General features: G+C 35.2%; 1 protein-coding gene across 1 annotated transcript in view; it reads right to left on the reverse strand.

Moving 5' to 3' along the window:
• Nucleotides 1-25,979, reverse strand: part of LOC105533577 (protein furry homolog-like) — a gene marked incomplete at its 3' end in the record, with an annotated part of 196,171 nt that overhangs the window by 89,139 nt on the left and 81,053 nt on the right. The window contains exon 3 of the mRNA XM_011972049.1: nucleotides 13,957-14,082. The remainder of the gene's footprint in view (nucleotides 1-13,956; nucleotides 14,083-25,979) is intronic.

Below are 25,979 nucleotides of genomic sequence, written 5' to 3' on the forward strand. Positions count from 1 at the left end.
CATGGCACAAGTATACATATGTAACAAACCTGCACGTTATGCACATGTACCCTAGAACTTAAAGTATAATAAAAAATATATATATACATCAAAAAAATGGGGTAATATTAATAGATCCTTCATGGTGTTATCATGAAGATTCAATAGATGAATAATTTAAAGTGCTAGCCACAAGGTCTGGCTTATATTAAATGCTCAAAGATATTAGCTGTAACTATTTATAAAATGAAGGAGTAGTGTATGGACACGGTGGTAACGCTTTTGACTGCTCAGTGATGTTTTCCTCCCGCTTTCTGATTCTCAGGTTCTAGAATTATCCCAAACACAAGCCACTGGCCACATGTGCCTGTGGAGCACTTGAAATGTGGCTAGTCCAAATTGAGGAGTTGTGCCCTAAGTGTAAAATACACCTTGGACTTCAAAGACTTATTTTTAAAAAGAATGTAAAATATTCCATTAAAAAGTTCACATTGATTACATGTCACAATGACATTTTAGATATAATGGGTTAAATAAAATATATTGTTAAAATTTTAAAAATAAATAAATAAATTAAATTTTAATAAAACTTATTAAATAAAAATTATATATCATTAATTATATATCCTCTTTATATATCCCTCATATTATTACATATATATTTAATACATAAAAATTTTTAAAAGATGGAGGAGACAGATGTATGTTTACTTCAATTAAGTTTCCTGCACATTCTTTCTAAAAGCCAAAGAAATAAAGATCCTGACCCTAACTTTAACCATACTTAATTGCCCCAATTTTTAATAATAAACATCCGTGTATCTTTGGGAGGCAGTCTAAAAAGATAGCTTTTAAAATAATTTTTTACTGTTAATTTTAATTTTTTCACATTTTTTGAAATCATTTTTTACTGTTAATTTTTATGAATACATAGTAGGTTTATATACTTATGGGGTACATGAGACATGTTCATACAAGCATGCAGTGTGTGATAATCACAGAGTAAATGGAGTACCCATCACCACAAGCATTTATCCTGTGCGTTCCAAACAATCTAATTATACCTTTTAAGTTTTCTTAAATGTACAATTAAATTATTTTTTACTATAGGCTGGTGCAGTGGCTCATGTCTGTAATGCCAGCACTTTGGGAGGCTGAGGTGGGTGGATCACTTGAGGTCAGGAGTTCGAGATCAGTCTAGCCAACATGGCGAAACCCATCTCCACTAAAGATACAAAACTTAGCGGGGCATGGTGGCGCACACCTGTAATCCCAGCTACTTGGGAGGCTGAGGCAGGAGGACTGCTTGAAACTGGGAGGAGGAGGTTGCAGTGAGCCGAGACTGCGCTACTGCTTGCCTGGGCGACAGAGTGAGACTCCATCTTGAGATAAATATATATATATATAATTTTTTTTTTACTATAGTCACCCTGCTGTGCTAGCAAATACTAGATCTTATTCATTCTAACTATTAATATTTTTGTACCTATTAACCAACTCCACTTCCCCACTCCTAGCCTCCAATCCCACCAATGCTTTTCCTAGCCCTCTGGTAACCATCTTTCTACTCTATCTCCATGAGTTCAACTGTTTTAACTTTTAGCTCCCACAAATAAGTGAGAACATGTGAAGCTTGTCTTTTGTGCCTGGCTTATTTCACTTAACATAAAGACCTCCAGTTCCATCCATGTTGCTGCAAGTGACAGAATCTCATCCTTTTTTATAACTGAATAGTACTCTACTGTGTGTATGTACCACATTTTCTTTATCCATTCATCTGCTGGTGGACATTTAGGTTGCTTCCAAATCTTGGCTATTATGAATAGTGCTGCAATAAACATGGAAGTGACGACATCTCTTTGATATACTGATTTCCTTTCTTTTGGGTATACACCTAGTACTGGGATTGCTGGATCCTATATAGTCGCACTATTTTTAGATTCCTGAGGAACCTCTGTACAGTTCTCCATAGTGGTTGTACTAATGTACATTCCCACCAATAGTGCATAAGGGTTCCCTTTTCTCTGCATCCTCACCAGCATTTGTTACTGCCTGTCTTTTGGATAAAAGTCATTTTTAACTGGGATGAGATGATATCTCACTGTAGTTTTGATTTGCACTTCTCTGATCATCAGTGATGTTAAGCACCTTAAAAAGATACTTAAGAAGTGATTAGATTAACTATTAAAACACCTAGCAAAAACTACTGATACAGTACTGTTGCACGAACTTCTTTAAAAACCTTTGTATCTGAATCACACAATCAATTGGCAGTAGCTATATGGAAGACACACATTATGAACAAAGAAGGAAAGACAGGGCCAGGTGTGGTGGCTCACACCTGTAATCTCAGCACTTAAGGAGACTGAGGCAGGTGGATCACCTGAGGTCAGGAGTTCGAGACCATCCTGGCCAACATGGTGAAACCCCTTCTCTACAAAAAAACAAAATTAGCTGGGCATGGTAACACATGCCTGTAATCCCAGCTACTCAGGAGGCTGAGGCAGGAGAATCGCTTGAACCTGGGAGGCAGAGGTTGCAGTGAGCCAAGATCACACCACTGTACTCCAGCCTGGGCGACAGCAAGACTCTGTCTCAAAAAAAAAAAAAAGGAAAAGGTGCTCTGTTTCAAGCCCCCATTAACTGTCCTATAAGTGCTAAAATTTTCAGGAATTATGCATAATAAAAGACCTAGATCCAAATTCCTAGAATATTTTCTATGACAGAATGCTCCAAGGTTAAATTTGTAATTAAATTGATTCATCTATATCCAAATAAAAATCAAAAAGTCTTTGTAATAACAATAGCCACCATTTACTGAACAATTGTCAATTTTTTTGACAATTTTTTATAATCTTGAAAACAATGCTAGAAAGATATGATTCGAATTGATAGGTGAGGTTAACTAGTCTAGAGCGATTAAGTAGCCGATTCAAGGCAAGTCACTGGTACGCTCAGCTTAGTCTGGATGGAAGCTCCATCTCCCTCCTTTCTCAACATTTCACTGCCTGGTGCCCCATCATGACTGTAGGTATTCCCAGTATCCCTCCTTTGTCATGAGAATTCCCAGAAGATAAGAGAAGACACGAATACAACAACCCAATAAGGCTTCTCCTAAATCCTCCAATGATTACAGTCTGAAAAGTACTCTGAAGACCCTGTTAAGAAAAGGAACTTATTTCACACTATGACACTATGAAAGCCCAGTGCTTCCAAATCTTATTTGTAGCAGGAAAAAGAAGTCCTGACCTCCTTCACACACTTACATAGTAAGTGTGAGGTTGTATCTTGGTCAGGCTGAAAGTTCCATAACAAACTGATTACAATTTGGAGCTCAGGTTCTTCCTGGCATTGCGCTGCCCAGCAACCTTTTTTTTTTTTTTATCACTTCTGAATTCCAAACAATTCTCCATCTCCTTCAGTGTATCAATATCATAAGCATTTGAAATGTCAGAAACCTCAACTCCTTAAGAATAGTCTGGTCTTCAATGAAGACTTAAGTCACTCATTACCCACTTTGTTCCCTTCTAAAAAGAAAGTGGCCTGTCATGTTATTCCTCTACCCAATATTAAGAGTATCAAACAAAAATATTGTAATCTGGACTTAACACAAGTTAACAACTGAGAGCAATGGTTCTAGGAAAACAAAACTGAAAAGATCACTTACTAAGGAAATCCAGTTAGTAAAATAAGTGCTACATTGTGGGTTGTCCCTGCTAGTGAGCTGTGCTGAATACCTAGAGAGAGGTATACCAGTATACGATTTAAACATTTATATATCATGAAGTCATTAATGCTTTGTAATGAAATGGAACCAATACAATATGTGTGTCTTGTTTTGTAATAGTCATGTAAAATAGTCATTTACTTAATCAGTTTATCTTACCACAGTGCTACAAAAACTAATTATCAACTGATCATTAAAGTAAAAGACAGTTTCAAAGAGTAATGTTTAATATACACTAGAATTAAAGTTTTTTCCTATTAAAATATATCTTAATTAAAATGAAAGCACCAAAAAAGTATATGTTCTTTAATAGAATAATAAAACTTAATAGATACAGTAGTCTTTATTTTTTTAAGAGACAGAGTCTCGCTATGCTGCCCAAGCTGGAATGCAGTGGCTATTCACAGGTGCCATCGTTGCATACTGCAGACTGGAACTCCTGGGTTCAGGTAGTTCTCCAGCCTCAATCTCATAAGTAGCTGGGACTACTGGTGCATGACACTGCACCCATCAGACACACTAGTCTTTTAAAAAAAATACTGTATACATATTCAAAAACATCAAACAATAATGCAATGCAACAGAGTAGAAGGAGCAAATGCCTTATTTTAAAACAGTGGCATGGTTATACCACTTAGTAATCCAAAGGCCTCAAATAATTTAAGTTTCCATGAATGTTTCAAATTCTAGATAACGACCTGTCTCACAGGGTTGTCAAGAGGACTTAGATAGATAACATTCACTCACTTTAATCAGTGAGCAACTATTATGTCCCAAGCCTTGAAACACATCAAACAAAACAAAGTTCATGCTCAGCTTATATTCTATTTGATGGGGGGAATGGAACACATATGTACTAAATAGGTAGACAAATGAGATCACTTCAGTTATTAGTAAAATAAAACAAGTTAACAGTGTCCAGAATATAGATGGTGCTCATATGTTTCTTTCATTCTTAACGGTAGTATACATCTTCTTCTGTTAAATGTATCATTGTCTCTGTTCTTGATGAATTTTATAAAAATCAATGTTAAAATAAATTGTTTTTTGTCACATTAACCCTTATCCTTGATTCCAAATGGAATGAACAACAACAATATTGATTCCATCAGAATAAAATAACCCAATCCTAGAGATAGAAGGACTTCGCAGCTGTTACCCAAAAGTCTATGGAAACATACACTGCCGGGTTTTTAGGATATCCTCATGACTATACCTATAATTCTCTCTTCAACAGTCAGAAAACATTGTAGTACATTCTGAATCAGTAAATATCTTCCTCCCACCAACCTTTATACTTGAATATAGATATTATATGTTCCAATTCTACTAGTATTTATCAGTGTAACCTGTCTTGGATCACATGATTAGGACTTTACACACACACATACAAAAAAACAGCCTAAGGATATTTAAGCATCTCATGAATGGGATAAGATTATATCACATACAATATGATATATATGTGATCATTTTGATTTATTTTTTATTAAGTAGTAGCAGCAAATAAATGATTTATTTCTCTTAAAATTTGCAACATAGGGAGGCCGAAGTGGGCAGATCTCGAGGTCAGGAGATCGAGACCATCCAGGCTAACACGGTGAAACCCCGTCTCCACTAAAAATACAAAAAATTAGCTGGGCGTGGTGGCAGGCTCCTGTAGTCCCAGCTACTTGGGAGGCTGAGGCAGGAGAATGAAGTGAACCCGGGAGGCGGAGCTTGCAGTAAGCCGAGAGATCGCTCCACCACACTCTATCCCAAAAAAAAAAAAAAAAAAAAAAAATTGCAACATACAGCAATATATAGTAGAAGCCCTTTGCTGTAAATCACAACTGTTGTCTAATTATTTAATCCAAAACTCCATTAAAGTAGAAATCAGGGGGGAAAAACAGATCAAGAGGTTCACTAAAAGTTGTATTTTAACTTAAAATATAAAATTCATGTTCATTCCCCAGCCTTTTGATATAGTGCCAAGGCCTTATCTTGCAAGGCAGATACGCTGATTACATCATTGTCTTTTTGCCCGAAACAAAACCCATGTACATCAGCTATGACTTCAAGCTTCAATTTATTTTTTCTTTTTTCTTTTTTTTTTTTTTTTTTTTTGAGACGGAGTCTTGCTCTGTAGCCCAGAGGCTGGAGCACAGTGGGGCAATCTCAGCTCACTGCAAGCTCTGCCTCCCAGGTTCATGACATTTTCCGCCTCAGCCTCCCGAGTAGCTGGGACTACAAGGGCTCCCGCCACCATGCCCGGCTAATTTTTTTGTATTTTTATTAGAGACGGGGTTTCACTGTGTTAGCCAGAATGGTCTCGATCTCCTGACCTCGTGATATGCCCACCTTGGCCTCCCAAAGTGCTGGGATTACAGGTGTCAGCCACCGCGCCCAGCCAAGTTTCAGTTTTTTTAAAGTGGCACAAGAAACTGAAGGTACCCAAGGGCAAAATCCTTCCAATCTTGTATACTTTCCTGGCCTATATGTAATTCAAATGCACATTTTTTTCGGGAATTCATCTTTATGAAGTCTAACCAAAGCATTCAACTTTGTTTACACTGAAACAACTCTTGCTTTTGAATTGCACACTTTACTGAATTATGTAATATTTAATTGAATTACATAATCACAATAATAAGTATAACTGGCATAAACAGATTTGTTTAAAAATATAACCGATTCTTGTTAAGCCCACAACTTAGCCTATTAGGAGTAGAAATGGTACCAGAGAATTTCATCAGTATGTAGTAGTGTGCTACAAGCATTTAAAAATATATTTTACAGAGGAATAGAGGATATTGGTGAAACCAAACAGTTGTTTCAGAACTTCTAGGAAAATTTTTAAAATATTAGGCTACTTAACATTTAAAGAAAGTTAAAAAAAAATTATCAATAGCAAAGAATCTTTAAAATATCATTCCCTGCAAATTACACATATTTTTGTTAAATCATAAACATCTATAAATAATTCTGTAGTTAAAAGCTGCAGGTAGATTTCTACATATTCTAAGCTAGACTTATTCATGGTTGATTCTCTCACAAATGTACAACTGTCACTACAGATTACAATCTTATCTAAAATCTCTTAGAAAAAATAACTTTTTTTTTTGAGACAGAGTCTCCCTCTGTTGCCCAGTTGGAATGCAATGGTGCGATTTTAGCTCACTGCAACCTCCGCCTACTGGGTTCAAGTGATTCTCCTGCCTCAGCTTCCCAAGTAGCTGGGATTACAGGTGCCTGCCACCATGCCCAGCTAATTTTTGTATTTTTAGTAGAGACAGGGTTTTGCCATGTTGGCCAGACTGATCTCAAACTCCTTAACCTCAGGTGATCCGCCTGCTTCAGCCTCCCAAAGTGCTAGGATTACAAGCATGAGCCACCGCACCAGCCTGAAAAAATAACTTTTTAAATATTGAATTAGTAATTAAAGAAGTTGGAAACAACTGATTCAAGTATAAAGCTTTGAGATTACATGCCAGTTTTCCTCTAATAGCTCTTTCTTTGCATCTTTTTACGTGAAATCTCTCCATATCATCGATTTCTCCTTTCATTAAATGAACAAAACTGGAACACCCCTTAGGTGAACTGTACTAGTCATATTTTTATGACTTCTGGCTAAACCACTGCATTATCTCTATCCCAGAACCACCAGTAAATAGGAAGTAAGATTCACTTATGTTGAGATGCAAGTAACCTATGTGTACATTGGTATGAACGGTTGTATTTACAATTTGTATATGCAATATAAATTTAGTATCAAATCTTGAGATTCAACAGAAGGAACTGGCTGGGTGGGGAGGCTCATGCCTGTAATCCCAGCACTTTGGGAGGCCGAGGCAGGCGGATCACGAGGTCAAGAGATAGAGACCATCCTGGCCAACATGGTGAAATCCTGTCTCTACTAAAAATACAAAAATTAGCTGGGTGTGGTAGCATGTGCCTGTAATCCCAGCTATTCGGGGGGGCTGAGGCAGGAGAATTGCTTGAACCTGGGAGGTGGAGGTTGCAGTCAGCCAAGATCGTGCCACTGCTCTCCAGCCTGGCACCAGAGCAAAACTCTGTCTCAAAAAAACAAAAAAAAAAAAAGAGAGAGAGAGAGAAAGAGAGAAGGAATTGATCAGTGCATTGAAATGGAAGAGCCAGACACTTTAAAACCAAATCTCTCTACATAAATTGCCAAACAAGTTCTTTAAAAATTTCAATAGTCATTTCCTAAGGTTGAATTCTATTTTTTTTTGCTTCCCCATCCTCAGGCCTGAATTTTATTTTTGAAGAGAAAAATCATGCAAGAGTTATTCCACAAAGAACCTCTAGCCTCAGAAATTTCAACAGACATCAGATTATTTGTTGTTTCATGATTATGCTTTATTTTGATCTTGATTAGTAAAAACATATATACCATGGGAAATTCTTAATCAAACAGAAACTGACTGCTAATTTGCAAATTAATACAAATTATAAAATCTAATTATTATACCTTGTAACATGTGTGCTGTATTTAAGAGTATAAGATAGTCTTTAAAAAAAAAAACAAGTTAGGAGATAAAACTAAGGAGTCATATAAACAGGCATACCATATTACATTTAAATACCAAGTTCAAGTACGTAGGCTGTAGTAAAGTGAAAAAAACAACTAAATGATTCAAGTAACTGCACATATTAATATACACATATTTTCACTTATGCATATACACTGTTGAACACAAAACCAAGTGCTGGCTGATTTATAAATTTTTTAATTAAAATTAGGAGGTGCCAACCCATCAGTGGCATCATTTCCACTTCTACTCAAATAAGCGAACAGTATAAAAAACTGGTAACTCCTAATACCAGTACACAGTAGACATCAATATATATTTCTTTCTAAAATGTAAAAGCTCCCTCTTTATTCTTTTACATAACTGGTATTTTTTAAAAAGAAAGTATGGTTTCTCATAAATATGATACTATTTTTTAAACTGACACGAAACGATGCTAGGGAGAATATAAGGCAACAGGAATTCTCATATCCTACCCTAAGGAGCTTAAAATCATGTTTTCAAAGGTAATGGCATTGTCTATCAAAACTTAAAAGGCAGTAGAACAGAAGATAGGAGAGTCCAGGAAGAGCAGGGGGAAGATGAGGGAATAGGGAGAGATTTGTTAAAAGATACAAAATTGCAGCTAGATAGGAGAAATAAGTTCTAGTGTTCTATACCACTGTAGGATGACCATAGTAATAATATACAGTTTTAAATAGCTAGAAGGAAAATACTGAATGTTTCTAACACAAATAAATGAAAAATATCTGAGATGATAGATATGCTAATCACTCTGATAAGATCACTATACAGTGTAAGTATCAAAACATCGCTATGTAACCCATGAATATGTACAATTATGATGTCAATTTTAAAAAATAAAATGTAAAACAATTTTAATATGAAATTTTATACTAATAAGTAATTATCCCAAGGTATGAAGTATCAATGAATATTACATAATTATTTTTAATAACTAAAAAGTAGTCATTCTAAATGTTCCTCTATAAGGAACTGAAAAAATCATTATATTCACACAACAAAGCGCATTTCAAATGAGACAGGAAGATACCTATGATGTACTAAATGAAAAAGCAAGTATCAGAATGACTTGGACAATAAGTCTCATTTTGTCAAATTCTGCTAATAAAAATGTGTATGTGCATGCTTACATATGTACACATATTAAAATATGCATAGAAAACAACTATAATACATATCAAACTTGCAGAAGGTTTACAGAAACTCCCTTCTACTAAATAGCACATTAATTTTTAGGCACAGCTATTTACTCCCTAAAATTAAAAAAAATAATAGAGAACATTTTAAACTGTTTTAATCAAATATCTGAAAACTTGAAGCATTTTTTCATCTTTTTCCTAAGTAATTTTCCTTTCCTCTAATATTTGTTAGTTACTATATGCAAGCTGATGTTTATCCTAAAACATATTAACTATTATTCTCTCAAACTTTAAAGAACATTATATTTAACTTTGCAGGATTACACATAACAAAAATACTATGATACAAAATAATCCTTGTTCTATTCAAAGATTTAACTTTTTAATATTTCACCCCAAATATTATCTTTTAAAATAAAACAATGGAACATATTTTTAAACAAAATTTAAATGGTTTCTATAGTAACAGATAAAATTCAGTATCTTATTTTTTGTTTGCATATCCTATAGGCATAACTAATATATTGTCAATAACGTTTCAAAAATATTTTCCAAAGATCATCAAAACTATTAAGTGCATTAAGCTTTATCTTGACTTACAGCATAAATATTTCTCCAGCTATACTTGAAGAAAAATTTTATTAAAAAAGTAGGCCAACTATATACTTCATTGAACATTTTAATATTTAAACTTGATTTTCAAAATAGTTGTGCTCACTAGAATTCATACTTGCAAAAATAGTTTTACTTTCCTAAAATACTTTTTTAAAGAATGGAAAGAAATATGTTTCTACTTTACCTAGTTGTTGGTGTTCGTATTTGTCATAATTACTATGACAGAAATTGGTTCTGCCTTGCTCATCTACCGTCTTCTCAGATGAAAGCAAGCTCAGATGTTTCATCTTAACTAATCTTGGGGAACTTTCCTGAGTACTAGTATCCAAAACCACATCTCCCGAAAGAATGGGAGGAACAACTCTCTTTAAAAAATCCATTTCAAGGTTCTTCTACATTACTAGACTCACAAGCACACAGAAAAGTGCTTATACCAACTTCCTCGACGAGAAGTTCAGGTACACTATTTGTGTCAAAGAGCAAATAAACGTCATGTGAATTTAGGCGGTGCTAAACCCCAGTCAATTGCCAGCTGTTTTGAAGCTGATTTTTAGGACATTTACTGTTCATGCTGATAACAAACCAAACAGCTATAGACCATGAAACTGCACTTCATGTACACCTACATGTACAATGGGTGTTAACGACAATACTGAGACCATAAAATGTTGAGCATCCAACTAGTTTAACATTTACATTTTGAAAACTTTCACTGTGATCACGTAAAGAGAAATTTACTTTGGCCTGAGGTGTGTCTTTCTTTTAAATAAGTTTAGAGTTGACGTGTAAAACAGTAACTTGTACTCAAAAGATAATTCTTATCATTTTGAAAATTCACTAACACACCTCAGGAATGTCAACTTTTATAAAACATGAAAAGGAGTCATTTAAAACTTTATTCTATATTACGAACATTCTAAGGTGACTTTTAAATGGCAAAAAAAAACCTCCCTATTAAAATCAATGATACTTATCAATAGTAATGGTGAAAACTTTGGCATGAAGAACCAAAAAAAATTTGATAATTTTAAATATATGGATCTAAAAACATAAAGCTGAAGAACTGAAAGTATAAATTCTTAAATTCAAGAAACCCAGTCATAACATTATACGATTTTCAAAATAATTAAGCACCCTACAAAATATTTTCAAATAGCAAAAGTAGCCAATCCTACTGCCTTAATGTAATTGAGAAGTATAACAAGAGAATCCAATAAAGGAATACCTACAAAAGACTTTGAAAACTGAAAGTTCTCTCCCTTCCTTTGCCTGCGCTCTGGTGGGGTTGTTAAGTGAGCAAGAAGGAAATGAAAACACAAAGGTAACAGGGTAAAACCCCTAAGCAATCATATCTATAACTTCGAATGACACATAATAATTTAAAAAATCTGATTCACTTAGTGAAATACAATACAATCTCATTCTTCCAATGCTCAACATGAAGAAAATGATTTGCATAGTATTTCAAAAGATGAAGCACAAATGGTCTACATAGAAATCAGAAAAAAATCATTGAAAAAATTAACTCTAGATGGATTAAAGACTTAAATCTAAGACCTAAAACCATAAAAACCCTAGAAGAAAACCCAGACAATACCATTCAGGACATAGGCATGGGCAAAGACTTCATGACTAAAACATCAAAAGCAATAGCAACAAAAGCCAAAATTGACAAATGGGATCTAATTAAACTTAAGAGATTTTGCACAGCCAAAGAAACTATCATCAGAGTGAAAAGGCAACCTACAGAATGGGAGAAAAAATTTGCAATCTATCCATCTGACAAAAGGTTAATATCCATAATCTACAAAGAACTTAAACAAATGTACAAGAAAAAAACAACCGCATCAAAAAGTGGTCAAAGGATATGAGCAGACACTTCTCAAAAGAAGACATTTATGCAGCCAACAAACATATGAAAAAAAGCTCATCTTCACTGGTCATTAGATAATGCAAATCAAAACCACACTGAGATACCACCTCATGCCAGTTAGAATGGTGATCATTAAAAAGTCAGGAAACAACAGATGCTGGAGCGGATAGAGAGAAACAGAAACACTTTTATACTGTTCATGGGAGTGTAAATTAGTTCAAACATTGTGGAAGACAACATGACGATTCCTCAAGGATCTAGACCTAGAAATACCATTTGACCCAGCAATACCATTACTGGGTATCTACCCAAAGAATTATAAATCATTCTATTATAAAGAATCATGCACACATATGTGTATTGCGGCACTATTCACAATAGCCAAGTCATGGAACCAACCCAAATGCCCATCAATGATAAACTGGAGAAAGAAAATGTAGCACATATACACCATGGACTACTATGCAGCCATAAAAAAGAATGAGTTCACATCCTTTGCATGGACATGAATGAAGCTGGAAACCATCATTCTCAGCAAATTAACACAAGAACAGAAAACCAAACACCGCATGCTCTCACTCATAAGTGGGAGTTGAACAATGAGAACTCATGGACACGGGGAGGGGAACATCACACACCGGGACCTGTCGGGCAGTGGCGGGCTAGGGGAGGAATAGCATTAGGAGAAACACCTAATGTAGATGATGAGTTGATGGGTGCAGCAAGTCACCATGTTACGTGTATACCTATGTAACAAACCTGGACGTTCTGCACATGTACCCCGGAACTTAAAAGTATAATAAAAATTAGAAAAAAAAGAAAAATGGGTAAATTTCTGGTTCTGAATTACTTTGTTTTTAATCCTTATTCTCCTGCCACATTACTTATTAAGTCAACTATCCTTTTTTTATTTATGTAAAAAGCATTAATTGAAGATTCTTTCCATGTAAAGCATTAATATAGTATTAAGGTTCAGAGAAAGTTTAAGGATTTATTAATACAAATCTTGTCTCAAGAACTCCTATAGGAAAAAAACAACAAAGTCAAGTAAAAGATACAAATTTGTTGCCCTGAAGCAGGTATATATTCAACAGGAAAAAAAGCACTGATTTTTAGAAGCAGATTGTCTCTTAATCTTCAAGCATAAAAGTGTCAAAATTAAGATCCAATCAGTCTATTCCCCACAAACAGAAAAAACAACTGGTTAGAATGGTAAACTGCATGCCTTAATATACCTAAAACTCATTCCTTTCTCTCTCTGTCCCTCCCTCTCTCTCTGGATATGATCCCATGTTATTTCCATTTTATGTCTGTGGTTTTCCCCAGGTCTCTCTGCAGGTCGTCCTTATCTATGAAGCCCAGAAACACAGTGGTACATAGAATGCTAATTCATGTTTGTTCATGACATGCAAGACAACCATTTGTGTCACTGTTAACCTCACCATTCTCAACTGCACTTTCAACTGGAGAGAGGAAGGGGTTAAGGTAATAGGGACAGGATTAGGTGTTATAGAAGAGCCCATAGATTTTTCTCTGATTTCCTTCATTCAACAAATATTTGTTGAATAGCTTCTCTAATGATCTGTGCAAGATACACAGGCACTGAAGATACGTCTCTCTACCCAAAAAGCTGGCTACTTAAAAAGGGAAATAAACTCTCATAGTTACAATATTCTGCCTAGGGTTGGCCAAACCTTTGTTAAGCCTGCACTACAGTTCAATTTTCTATGTTTCATCAGTTTCCTAAGCTCCCTCGTTAAAGGTGTTGATTGCTAATAAACATCGAAAGGATCCACTCTGAGACATACAACAAAGGGGAAGCACTCCAGTAATGAAACTGTATTTATTATTAACAGGATCTATGAGGAGGAAATGCCACAAAGCCTTGTTTACATGTTGATACTTCTAAGCACTTTAGCTAACGATTACCACAACTTTTAACTCCTGGTATAATAGTTATAGGATCAAGAAATTATAGTAGAACCTCACAGCTAAAATACAGCATTTAAAAATCTTTTCAGACCTCAATCACTATTTAAACCTTGAGAATATTTACTATAATCTTACCGTATCACTTGAGACAGTAATTTCCTGGTGGTAACTTGGATCGTCTAATCCTATGACTCTTGAGTGGTTTCAGGAATTAAGCATTTAGATGTTACCCATCCAAGATACCAATAAATGGCTTCAGCTCTGAAGAAAAACAAAATACATTTACACATTAGGTGTGTTTATAGTAAGTACACCTGTATGTTACTCATATCCATCCCTACTTCTGAACACATTTTATACACCAGTGTCACCTAGTGCTGCAGATATCCTCCTTCAATAATGTTGCATGACATTTTTTCTAAGTTTTTTATTATGGAAAATTTCAAATTAGTGCAAAATTATTAAGAGTAGTATAATGAATCCCCCACCATTCCCAGCTTCAACAATTAACTCATGGCAAATCATGTTTCATTCATATCTTCATCCACTTCCCCCAACCTCTATCCCACCACTCTGGATTATTCTAAAGCAAATTCGAGACATTATAACATTTCATCTGTAGATAAATCATTATGCATCTCTCTAAGACAAGGATTTACTTTGTAAAAATAAGTTAATACCATTATAATATTTATATTAATAATACAATATCAACTACTAATGAGCACTCAAATTTCCCCAATTGTCTCAAGTGTCTTTTTAACAGTTTCCTCTAATCTAAATTTAAACAAAATCCATACAAGCAATTGTGACAATATCTCTTAAATACATTTTAATCTCTAGTTTTTCTCCTCCCTTTCTTCTGTATAGTGACAATGCTTTTTACTAGTCAATGGTTAAACTAACACACAACTTAATTATTCAATAATACATTATTTTATTCACTAAAATATAGATTTGTAAAATAGTTCATGTATCTGCTAGGCCTGATATTTATCACATCTACAGATAACATTTGGGATGCATATTTTTCAAAGTCTACCTGCAATAACTCTGAGAGGGTCATGGACCATGAACAACAGTACCATATCTGTAATACTTGGATGGTTACTAAGAATAAAGAAAATGACCACAGGGAATTGTCTTTTTACCATTTATAAAGATTCCACGTTATCAGGCACATTTCATGTTTCCTTGGCTTTTTTTTTTTTTTTTTTTTTGAGACGAAGTTTCACTCTTGTTGCCCAGGCTAGAGTGCAGTGGCACGATCTCAGCTCACGCTCACTGCAGCCTCCACCTCCCGGGTTCCAGCGATTCTCCTGCCTCAGTCTCCTGAGTAGCTAGGATTACGGGCATCCGCCACCACACCCGGCTAATTTTTTGTAGTTTTAGTAGAGATGGGGTTTCACCATGTTGGCTAGGCTGGTATCCAACTCTTGACCTCAGGTGATCCACCCGCCTCAGCCTCCCTAAAGGCTGGGATTACAGGCGTGAACCACCACGCCTGGCGGTCTTAGCATTTTTCTATAGCTAAAATAAGACAAATTTTACATCTGGCATTGAAACTCAAATTAGCCTTATTTTAAATAATAACCAGTTGCATATTAGTTTTTCTCTTTAATTAATTTAATCCCCAACCGAACAGAAAGGGTTAAATATCCTGAAGTATTAATTTGTACCAAAAACTCTTAATTTGAAATTCCTTTAGGCAAGTTAGAAAAACGTAATGTTTCATTTACTCACAGGTGTAATCAATTAAATCATCACTAAAGCCAAAGTTTCAAAGCCAAAAATCTGGGAAATATGAATAAAATACTAACTTGTTTGTGCTTGTTCACAGTATCATTCAAACTTACTGGAATTTTTGACTGCTCCAGCAAATATTTCTAAAATTTATTATCAATACAATCCTGCCATAATTCTTGATACTTTACTTATCTTAGGTTCATGGAATCACTTCTCCCTCAAACCTAAAAAAAACTAATGTGACAAACAGCATGTCATGTCTTGTGGGCATGGTCCCACTGGACAATATTTAATGAGATTTAAGCTATCTTTCATTTCATCTTCTGGGACAAATTACAAAACCAGTCACTACTGAAGTACAATGCAGTTTTAGGAATACAGCAAAAATCCTACCTAGGACCGATTTGTACCACCATGTCTAGGTATTTCATTTTGCTTTGCTTTTGCTTGCAGTCTTCAGCTCAGACATAGCAAGTGCTAATGTCATGCTTTTGTTGTATGTGTATTTTCTTGTAATCACACTGTCATGGCACTATGTCACTTTAAGATTTCTCAATATTTGTCCAGAGTTGTAACACTTCTTCAGTAGACACACAACCTTCCTATTTTCAACTTTTCACTTTTGATAAGATAAAATAAATGCATCTTTTGGTAACCCTGGAAAATATGTGGTTTATACTTCTCTGGGTTTCTTCATAGGTTATAATCACTTTTAGCAGGGCTGGCTTGGTGGGGGTGGGTCTTTCTGGGACTTTTTTGGTCTGTTTACTTGCATGACAATCACTTTTTCATCTTTTCTCCATATGTATCACTTAATATGGGATTAATTTTTATTTTCATTCCAGTTGATCAGAGAACATTTTATCTGTAAAGAAGAGTAATTTTTACTACTACTTTTACAATACTATTTTGAGACACTGAAGGTCAGAGAGGTTTGGTAATTCTACATGGTCATGCTACACAAATAATCATTGCTGTTCTTTCTTATTTAAAACAAAAAAGTTCAAATAAAAACAGACCTCAGTTGGTATTTGACAACACTGAAGAGAAGACTGTAAACAGCCCAACAGCACAAGCCTTGAAGGGCAAGACTTTTCACCCACAGAGAGAGTAATAATGTAGAAGCTTCCATGTGTAATAGTGAACAGTGGTCCAGCTCTGGTACTTGGGAGGGCCTCAGGGCAAATGAGGTCCCTCGGGGCAAGAAGCCTCATTTCACTTCAGTACAGAAAGCAAAAGAAAGCTGAATGGGTGTTCAAATAACACATGAACCTCATTCCTTTCTGAACAGAATTTCTAGAATAATAACAGAAATGCTACAAATTTATCTTAATTTTAGGAAGACATCTGATGTTTTCCTGTGTGTCGTCTCTGATATACATTAATACAGGAAACAATAATCCCAAGCAAATAGAGCAAAAATTAAGGATAAATGAATTTCAGAGATGTTCAATATAGTATTCGCAATACTTGTCTGTATGACAGGAATACTCCACAATTTGAACAGAGAAGTTATGGTGCCTGGCGTATGGTAGATTTGAGCTTGACATAAGGAACAACAACTTAAATAGTACGTAAGTAATAAAAAGACTGCTTCATAAAAGATTGGGGTCCCTGCTCAGTGAATCTTTAGGCAACAGTTGTTAGGAATGCTAACATTCTTACAGAATGCTATAAAAGTGATTACGCCACCAGGTAAAAAGATTATGGTAAATTACCTCAAAGATCCAAGCTCAAAACTCTAAATGTAACTTCAAAATGTATTTTATATTATACTTGAATACTAGAGGGTGTGGTGACTTAGAAATTCATATTTCAACTAAAGCGAGAAACCGCATTATAAGACACGGAATCTATGAGGGTCAATTCCTGCCATTCTATTAAAATTAATTCTGGGAATCTTGCAAGGCCTCTTAAAATGATGCAAAAACCAAAATGACACAAGTGTTCTGACAGCCTTTTAGAGTGAGGATGCAACAGTTTTCAAATAAATTTTAAATGATCATAGTTTCTGTAACACAAACATAATTATAGAAAACAAAATGCAGTAACTTCTTTAATCTGCCAAAGATTGTGTAAAAACAAGAAAAATTTGCTTACAAGTAATCAAATGCAGGCAGCAATTAGTCAAATATTGTTTATATCTCATTAGTAAAAATCATTTTAAAAAAGAATTTATGGTCATCCCTTTAATTACCAAAGAAATTTCATGATTTGTAAAATTAACAGTGGTTTTATCACTCTTCATTTGCTAAGTAATTCACTTTTTCTCTTGAGAAATGCTGTAATTTTTTAAATTTTTAAAAAATGAACTTGCATTTAACCTTCTCTTAGTCAATTTTTTTTTTGAGATGGAGTCTCACTCTGTCACCAGGTTGGAGTACAGTGGCACGATCTTGGCTCGCTGCAACCTCCGCCTCCCATATTCAAGCGATTCTCCTACCTCAGCTTCCCAAGTAGCTAGGATTACAGGTGTGTGCCACCATGCCTGGCTAATTTTTTGTATTTTTAGTAGAGATGGGGTTTCACCATGTTGGCCAGGCTGGTCTCAAACTTTTGACCTAAAGTGATCCACCCACCTCAGCCTTCCAAAGTGCTGGGATTACAGCGTGAGCTACCACAGCCAGCCTCTTTTTAACTTTCTCCCAAATTTCAATTTTAAAAAGTATGGAAACATACTACACTGACTAATATAATTACAGATTATATTACATGACCTGCTAAAAATGCTGTGTAATGATACTCAGCCAGAATATTTGGGCTTCACTGCAAAAATCTAAATTTCTTGCTGATAAACCAATGTTCTCTGCAGGTGAATTTGTCAACATTTTATTGACTTTACATTTTTAGCCAGAACAGCAGTTATTGTCATACTACTTGATCTAATGAAAACAAGCAGCAAATTTTCCATTCACAATTTTAAGAGGAAGTTTTCTATAAAAGTTTCATTCATTAAATCAAATGAAAACAGCATCACAGTGGTACATTTTCTTATACACTGATGAATGAATATGTATTTTTAGAATAATTTTCATACTACATTTTCATGTTGGCACAGAAAAATGGAATATAAAATATAAATCTTTCCATTCTACATTTAGAGTTAAGAATCAAGAGAAAATTTTTGGACTACCACACATCAGTTTACAGAAATCATACCCTCGACAAATATTTATTAAACAGAACTATCTGCCAGTATGACAGAAAAAAAGTGAATAAAACAAAAATCCCTATCCTTGTGGAGCTTATATTCCAGTGGGAGCTTAAGCCTTTTGGAGTTACTGCTTTAGAAATCTGAAAGAGGTGGAGATGTCATCTTCCAAAAAGCACATTTCTATAACTTTGAAGAGTTGAGCCTTCCTAATCCAACCATTAATTATGGATTAAGAGCCTCTGATAAAAATCCTCCTTATACTTATTTTCTATGCCTACCATTTATAGTAGGTTTTTTAATTTTTTTTTTTTTTTTTTGAGAAGGAGTCTTGCTCTGTCGCCCAGGCTGGAGTGCAGTAGCGCAATGTCAGCTCACTGCAAGCTCCGCCTCCTGGGTTCACACCATTCTCCTGCCTCAGCCTCCAGAGTAGCTGGGACTACAGGCGCCCACCACCATGCCTGGCTAATTTTTTGTTTTGTTTTGTTTTTGTTTTTGTATTTTTAGTAGAGATGGGGTTTCACTGTGTTAGTCAGGATAATCTCGATCTCCTGACCTCGTGATCCGTCTGCCTCAGCCTCCCAAAGTCTTGGGATTACAGGCGTGAGCCACCGCGCCGGGCCAGTAGATTGTTTTACAATTTTACTATTCATAGAAAAAAGTAGTACTTCTTTTTTTCCATTAAAGCAATTACAGCCTTCAACGGTCAATAGAATGTTTTCTGTTTATTCCATTTGTACTGCTCATGAATTTCTAGACTGTCAGATTACCCATTATCAACCTTGGTTTTTCTAGAATAACCAACCCTAATGTATTCAGTGGCTTCATATGGAGACTTTTTACTGATTTCATTAATTATTCTCTGAACCCCCTTAAGTTAAAATGCTCTTCTGCCTACCACCCAAACCTAGAATTAAAGTCTGCAGAAGTTGCCTACAAAGTCTCTGGAAGATGATATGCCCAAGAGAAACACACAATAACTCTTTAACCATTTAACAGAAATTTCAATTAATTCATCCAAAAGTTTCTGTTCTTGCTTGTCAGGGGAAGGGAACATGTGACCCCTTAGAAAAATTCTTTTTAAAGATGCAACATCTAAAATGCTTTCTAGAGTCATCTGTAATCAATGTGTTAACCTTTTATATGTATAGTTTTTTTAAATTATACAATGGGACTTATTCTAGCTAATTATGACCCTAAGGTCCCATAAGATCAAACATCAGAGAAAATGTGTATAGATGATAGGTATATTTTACATGTTTTTATAAAACAATTGCAATGAAAAGGTTTCTAAGTTAATAAAAATGTTAACTAAAAGAGAAAAATGAATAAATAGCTGCTCAAGGTCATAAACCAAGTAAATGGCTACAATTTAATCTCCAAAGCTTGTCTTTCCTCTTTTTCTCTGTGTTTACTGCCTCCAGCAAGCTTAGAGAGAAGCCTGACTTCTATAAGAGAAACTATGAAAGCACAAATTCCCCCAGAAGACTTAGATGACCCATTTCTCCCAAATTTATAGCCCCAAAACAACTTTTCGAAATTTAAGGAAGGAAGTTCATTTGTCAACTGCAATCTCACAATTTGTACCAAAAGCCTCTAAAATGTTTATGATCTTTGACCCAGTAACTCCACTTCTAAGAGTTAATTCTAGAAAGATAATCAGAAACGTATATACAAATTTATTTGGAAAGATGCTCATTGTACTATTATTCCTATGAGCAGAATACTGTAGTAGAGGCAAAGAACAAAAAGGACCAGTTGGAAAAAAAACTCATGTCACATTCCTAAGATGAAATGTTATCCATCAATATTTTAAAAATATATTGACTACTTTGCGATAATATTCAACACACATTTTTACAAAGTGAAAAAAATAGTATTTATAGTATCTTCCCAACTGTTGGAAATAAAACTGGAAGCCAAGAATACACTTAGAAGGATACACTCAAATTGTCAAAGTATTCAACCTCTGTTTCCTCATCTATACAATAAGGATAATAAAATCTCTTAGGGCTATTTTCAGAACTAAGTGTAAAAGATGAAAAGTGCTTAAAGAGTGCTTGACACACAGTAAGTACCCAATAATGGTAATAGTTATTAACTTATACAACAAAAACTAATAAAATTTGCAACAATTTCCCAAAAAAGTAATGAAGAAATAAAAATTACTCATAATTCTAACACCTAGAGGTAGCCATTATGAATTCATTTTACCATCTGGGTTAATTTCTTTCAGGTCTTCCTATATAAATTAAACATTGTATTGCATACAACCAGAATCATATTGTACACTATCTAGTGGTTACAAAACATTATTTTATAAATAGATTATCTTCTTTTAATCATTCCACTAATATTGAGCATTAAGTTCAATTCATTTAGGCTCAGGACATGAGTAGTGCAGTGCTATTTCATGAATGTTGCTGAGCAAATATGATTCAGAAAATTATTCCTCAGAGAAGAAAATAAAGACTAGAAACTTATAATTTCATAAACAGTAGATGGGGAAATGTTGAACATAAGATACTAAAGAGAAGAAAAAAGGAGCAATTATTTTTATTAGCCATATTCATGCGGGGAGGCAACAGATTGTATTTAGCCCTGAGTTAGGATTTTTCAATCTCACTTTTGCACTATTTTTTGTGACCTGGAGCAGAGTCCCTTCTTCACATTTCTTATTATGGGCCTAAATCGCCTTTTTGACTAGGTCAGGAAGTAATACAGTATAATATTTAGATACAAAGGCTCTGGAATTAGGTTAAGTTTAGAACTCTCCTTTATGCTTATTTCCTGAGTTATCTAGGACAAGTTAGTTAAACTCAAGCTTTAGTTTCTTTTTTTTTTTTTTTTTTTTTGAGACAGTCTCACTCTGTCGCCCATAGCAACCTCCACTTCCCAAGTTCAAGTGATTATCCTGCCTCAGCCTCCCGAGTAGCTGGGGCTACAGGCACGTACCACCACACCTGACTAATTTTTGTATTTTTAGTAGAGCCAAAGTTTTGCCGTATTGGCCAGGTTGCTCTTAAATTCCTGACCTCAGGTGATCTGCCTGCCTTCGCCTCCCAAAGTGCTGGGAGTACAGGCATGAGCCACCGCGCCTGGCCCAAGCCTTAGTTTCTCATGTGAAAGTTGGAGGTTGTAATAAATATTGCTTATTTATTATTGTTGTTAGAGGTTTACATCATATAATTCACGTTAAGGTGTTAGCAAAATGCTTGAAATATGGGAAGTACTTAATAAATGGAAACTACCTGTACTATTATCTATAAAAATAAAAGAATGGACTAAAAGATCTCTTTAAAAAAAGGTTCAATTCCCCATTTCTGTAAGTAATATTGTAGTGAATATCTTGATTGGCAATCTTGTACACATCTTTGATTTCTCCCTTAAGAAAAAGTCTTGAAACAGAATTGCTATTTCAAATGGTATGAAATACACTTGGCTTTACTCCCCTACTGACCTATGTGGAATGTAGACACATACTGGCGGTTATAAAATGCAAATGTCTTCCTTTTCTCCATGAGTACTTTAAAAGCTGTTAATTGGCCTTTTCACTGTAATTTTTCTACTGTTTCTTGGTACAACTGCTTGTGGGGTATTTCTTTTTTCCACTTACTCCATTTAAACTATCTCATTTTCCTTTATATCACTGTAACATCCCATACACAAATTTAATGATCATAATTCAGTACATTCTTCAAAAAGGTTTTTAAGATTCTTCTTTATCTATCTAAAAACAGAAGTCCTTGTCTCTTATAAATGCATACTGAAGTATTTACAGGTGAAATGTTGTGACAAAGAAAATGCCTCAAAAATAACTGGGACCTGCAGAAAGGGAGTGGGTAACAGTGGTTTCATAAATGTCTGAGCTGAGGAATGGGCACCTGAGCATTTATTCTACTATTCTCCCCATTTATTTTTTAACCCCTCTCAGTGGGAGAAAATTGTTTTTAAAATACACCTTTAAAAGAAGACATAAATATTAAAATAACAATCACGGTTTAGCTTCAACCATTGATATAACAAAATAATTCAGCGATTTAAAACAAAAAAGACCAAAAATACTTAAGCCAAATTCAAAAGTGAAGGAAACAACTACAGTATTTAGAATCTCTCAATTATATTTGCCAGTAATTCCCACAGATAAAAACATACTACAATGCATTTTTCCAAACCATGTCTTTGGCATACCATGCTGATTCTCCAAAACAATATTAGTATTTATATTGTGCATTACAAGAATACAATTAGGCCTCTGTATGTGCCCACATGAGTACTTGATAAGGAGTTTTGTTATGTACTAGTATTAAATATCCAAATTCTCTTGGTGACTAAATCACATCTTGGTAACAAGATAGGCACATCATAAGCAATACTTACAGATTAGCAGAGCCACCAAAGTGTTTTATTTTTGCCCAAAGGCATGCAAGCAAGACCAGCAAAATGAAAAAACTATCTCACTGTATGTTTTTTACTATCACAGGGAAATATCACCTGGTTTCTGGGTAGAAAACACTTGACTTTGGTATCAGGCATGAGAGCAAGAGAGCACAGCAAAGAGATTAAGTAGCATATCTAGGGATGAAGAACAATGGCTGCTCCCCAGGTTTCAAGTCGGGAGTGGGAGGTGGAGGAGAAGACACATTAAAGATATGTTTTCTAAAATCTTTTCACTTCAATAAAAAAAATACATTTAAAAATGTATTTAAAAATTTATGTAACTTTTTTTTTTTTTTTTTTTTTTTTGTGACAGTCTCGCTCTGTCGCCCAGGCTGCAATGCAATGGCCCAATCTCAACTCACTACAACCTCTGCTTCCCGGGCTCAAGCCATTCTCCTGCCTCAGCCTCCTGAGTAGCTGGGATTACATGCATGCACCACCGCACCCAGCTAATTTTTGTATTTTTAGGAGAGACGGGGTTTCACCATGTTGCCCAGGCTGGTCTTGAACTCCTGACCTTAGGTGATCCACTTGCCTCGGCCTCCCAAAGTGCTGGGATTACAAGTGTGAGCCACTGCGCACAACCTATAATACATTTTTTAAAACCCAGTATATATCTACACAATATAATATGATATATTTGAAATAATCTGCAATACGCTTTGGTAGTCTCTAACCTAATTACAGGAAAAACAAGTGTTATATTCTAGTCATTTCCCACTAAAATTATTTCTTGACTTCATAATTTGTAAATCCCTGAACTAAAAAAACTGCCCCATGGCCGGACATGATGGCTCACTCCTGTAATCTCAGCACTTTGCGGGGCCCACGCAGGAGGATCACTTGAGCTCAGGAATTTGAGACCAGCCTGGGCAACAGAGTGAGACCTCATCTCTAGTAAAAGTAAAAAGAAGTCAGCGGGGCATGGTGATGCTAGCCTGTAGTCCCAGGCTAAGGTGAGAGGATCACCTGAACCTGGGAGATAGAGGCTCCAGTGAGCAGTGACTGTGCCCCTGCACTCTAGCCTGGGCAACAGAGTGAGACCCTGTTTCAAAAAAACAAACAAACAAACAAACAAAAAATTGGCCCACATCTCCTGCTTACTGAGCAAAGGAGAAAATGCATAAGAATCAGAGAACTACTGTTTAAACATACCCTTAAGAGAAGATAACCTCCAGAGTTTCTTCCTGTTCTAGAGCTCTGTGGTGCTGTAAGAGTTGCTTTGAGACTGTGATCCTCTAAAGGGTACATACATCATTACATCTCCCACAGAAACTAGAAAAGTGGTGTTCGGAAAAATAAGAGTACTAAATAAAAATGCACTAACTTCAACTGATAATGTGCAAACTACGCATATATATAAAGGTCTCAGTCATTTAAACGTAAGTTTCCCACATATGATTACAGGTAAAAATCAATGATACAAAATATCATTTGAAAATTCGTAAGCATTAAGACGTTAAAATATATTTACTGTAAATGTATATATATTTGTATGTGGGTATAATGTGTGAGAAAGCACATAAAACAAATGCCACAGAACAAATATTATTCTTGTTACTTTGTCCATAAATGCAATAAACTGCAAAATTATGACATAGGCATGAGCAAAGCCTTCATGATTAAAATGCTAAGAGCAATTGCAACAAAAGCAAAAATTGACAAATGGGATCTAATCAAACTAAAGAGCTTCTCTACAGCAAAAGAAACTAACATCAGAGTGAACAGGCAACCTACAGAATGGGAGAACATTTTTGCAAGCTACCCATCTGACAAAGATCTAATATCCAGAATCCACAAGGAACTTAAATTTACAAGAAAAAAATCAAGCAACCCTATCAAAAATTGGGCAAAGGATATAAACAGACACTTCAAAAAGGAAGATATGTATGCAGCCAACAAACATATGAAAAACAGCTCAACATCACCGATCTTTAGAGAAATGCAAATCAAAACCACAATGAAATACCATCTCATGCCAGTCACAATGGCGATTATCAAAAAGTCAAGAAACAATAGATGCTGGTGAGGCTGTGGAGAAATAGGAATGCTTTTACACTGTTGGTGGGAGTGTATATTAGTTCAAGCATTGTGGAAGATAGGGTGACGATTCCTCAAGGATCTAGAACCAGAAATACCATTTGACCCAGCAATCCTTACTGGGTATATACCCTAAGAAATATAAATCATTCTACTATAAAGATACATGCACATGTATGTTTATTGTGGCACTGTCCACAATAGCAAAGACTTGGAATCAACCCAAATGCCTGTCAATGACAGACTGGATAAAGAAAACGTGCTACATATACATCATGGAATACTATGCACCCATAAAAAAGGATGAGTTCATGTCCTTTGTAGGGACATGGATGAAGCTGGAAGCCATCATCTTCAACACACTAACACAAGAACAGAAAACCAAACACTGCATGTTCTCACTCATAAGTGGGAGGTGAACAATCAGAACATGTGGACACAGGGAGGGGAACATCACACACAGGGGCCAGTTGGGGGGTGGGGGACAAGGAGAGGGAGAACACTAGGACAAGTAGCTAATGCATGTGGGGCTTAAAACCTAGATGATGGGGGAATAGGTGCAGGAAACTACCATGGCACACATATACCTATATAACAAACCCACATGCTCTGCATTTGCATCCCAGAACTTAGAAGTATAATAAATATATATATGTGTGTGTATATATATGTATATACTCAATCAACTCAATCAAATTAAATTACTTTTAGTTTCAATGGTATTATTTTTCTCCTGCCTGCTTAATGATACTATTATTAAGCAAGAAAATAAGAAAAAAAA

The sequence above is a fragment of the Mandrillus leucophaeus genome, unplaced genomic scaffold (assembly GCF_000951045.1).
Source record: "Mandrillus leucophaeus isolate KB7577 unplaced genomic scaffold, Mleu.le_1.0 Scaffold1262, whole genome shotgun sequence".
NCBI classification, from domain to species: Eukaryota; Metazoa; Chordata; class Mammalia; order Primates; family Cercopithecidae; genus Mandrillus; species Mandrillus leucophaeus.